Genomic DNA, 2500 nt, shown 5'->3' on the forward strand with positions numbered 1-2500 from the left:
TGCCTGCCTGCCTGCCTGCCTGCCTGCCTGCCTGCCTGCCTTCCTTCCTTCCTTCCTTCCTTCCTTCCTTCCCTCCCTCCCTCCCTCCCTCCCTCCCTCCCTCCGCCCCCCCCCACCCCGCCCGGTCACCACAGCGCCCCGCTCCGGAGGTGGGGACCGGCCCGTGCCCGTGCGTTTAGGGCGGTGGAGGGCGCGACGGGCTCGTTGGCGGGCGCGCGTGGGTCCCGGTGGTCGGATTCTTTCTGACCGATGCTTTTCCGAGTCGGACTCCGGAGGTGGGGACCGGGCTGGGCCGCGAGGGGTGACCCGGAGAGAGAGGCACGGGCCCGGGTGCGGTCCCTCGTGGGCTCCGGTCACCTGGGAGGTGCCTCCGTGCGAAAATATTTCCAAGTCCCCCTGGGTCCGGGGACGTGGACGGACCGGGACCCGCTCGCGCGGGTGGCCGGGGAGGGCGCACCCGGCCCTCTAGCGGGCCCACGTCGGTCCCGGTCGGCGGACGCGACTTTTTCTCACCCTCCCCCGCCCCCTCCTCCACCGCGAGTCCCGGCCGGGGTGGGGGTGGCGGTGGGGACGGGCCCGAGCCGTGCTGGGTGGCCCGGATAGGGCGGCCTGGGCCCGGGCGCGGTCCCTCGTGGGCCCCGCGCGTCAGAGGCGGCAGAGTGGGGTATTTCCTTTCCTTTAACCAAGTCTTCGCCCGGGGACTCGGAGGGACCGCGGTACCTGCTCGCGCGGGCGATCCGGGGAGGGCGACCCCGACCCGCTCGCTGCCTCTGCCACGTTTTCCCGCCCCTCCCGCCCCGCCCCGCTTTGCCGCCACGCTCCTCGGGTCGACCAGATGGCCCCGAGAGAGGTCCGGGGCTGGTGTGGATGGGAAAGTGTTGGGGACGGGTGGGCGGACCGAGGTCCCGGGGAGCCCCCCCGAGGTTCGTGGATGGGCCCCGCTGCCGGGCGCCGTGATTTTTTTCGCCTGAAATGGGCCATTTTTGCCACCAGGTAGGTGCTGACACGGCCTCCTCTGGCGTCTGTCGCTGAGGATTCTGGGACTCTGGACGCGCGCAGGGCGCTGGGCTTTGGACCGCCGTCAGGCGCCCGAGCCGGCCCTTGCCACTTGAGCCGCCCGCTTGGGCCTGCGCGCCGGCTCTCGTGTGTGCGCCCGGCTGACCCGACCCGCGGTGCCGCCTCCGGTCTCTGGCTCACCCGAGGGCGGCGGGGCGAGGTGGCGCGTGGGTCTTCTACCCCGTGTGACTCCCCTTCCCCGCCGCAGGCACCCGGTGGTGGCTGAGGCGACCCCACCCCGCAGGCTCCGTGCCACGTGTCAGGCGTTCTCCTCACGGGGTCGTCGGCCACTGTTTGCCTGAGAGAGAAGCGGGGGGCTGGGTGGCGGCTGAGGCTGAAGCGGGCTCCTCTGGTGAGGGTCCTCGCCGTGCCCCTCCCCCCTCGGGGCCCTTGTGGCCCCTGGCTCTCTGGAGTGACTGATCGATGTGGTGATGTCGCGCTCTCCTGGGCCGGGCCTAAAGTCGCGCCAGACGAGGGACGGACGTTCTTGGCGAACGGGACCGCTCTTCTCGTTCTGTCCGCGGGCCCCTCGCCTCCCTCGTCACGCCCTGCCGGCCTGCCGACGGGTGTGTGGGAGGCAGGGGTGGTGGTCTCCGGCCCTGACCCGCGGTCTCCCGCCTCCTGCCTCACGGCGTGGGCGGGGCCGTGGTCGTCGGACGCAGCAGACGCTCTCGCTTCGCCTCCTTGGCGTGTGCCTCGCGAGCGGTCCTCCCCGCGTCGGTGGGGGGGGCCGTCCCGCCACTGCGCCGCGCGCCCGCTGCTGGCGCGTGAGCGTGACTTGCTTGGTCCTCTGTGGTGCCCCTGGAGAGCTCCAGGCCGTCCCCTCAGGAGCCCGAGGCCGAGCGGTGGGTGTCATTCCCTCTTCCCCGCGTGCTCCTCGGGGTCTCCACCACGGTGGTGTGTCCCGTGAGTGGCTCTCTTGGGGGGGGGGTCGAGGCGGTAAAGGGCGGCGGGGGGCTTGCCTCTGTTTCTCTCCCTCGGTGGGGGACAGGTGCCTGCCACCTCGTCGCCGTCGTCCTCCCACGGTGTGCTGTGGGGGGGGGACTGACTGTGGCCAGGCCAACGCCGCGTGTGCTGCCGCCCCCCACCGTGTGTGGGGGGGAGTCACACACGGGCGTGGTTGCGATCGTGTTGGGCCGGGGCCTGCGAGAAGGGGGGCTCCCCCTTCCGGAGCCCGATGGACGAGCCCGGGGGCGGCAGGGGTTGTGCCCCCCCAAGGCTGTGGCCGCGAACGCGCCAGTGGGCCGTGTGCTTACCCGTACCGCAGACCCCCCCAACCCTCCCACGGCCAGTCGTGGACTGGGGCAGCTCGTGGAGCGCCTCCGTGGGCCCGAAGGGCAGAGACGGTGGGTGGGGGATGACGCACCCTCGGTGAGAAAGCCTTCTCTAGCGATCCGAGAGGGAGCCTTGGGGTACCGGACCCCCCAGCCGCTGCCCCTCCCAA

Source organism: Delphinapterus leucas, unplaced genomic scaffold (genome assembly GCF_059928025.1).
Source record: "Delphinapterus leucas isolate spDelLeu-1000000601 "Yukka" unplaced genomic scaffold, BTC_Dleu_Yukka2 spDelLeu_asBTCV2_sq67, whole genome shotgun sequence".
Taxonomy (NCBI): domain Eukaryota; kingdom Metazoa; phylum Chordata; class Mammalia; order Artiodactyla; family Monodontidae; genus Delphinapterus; species Delphinapterus leucas.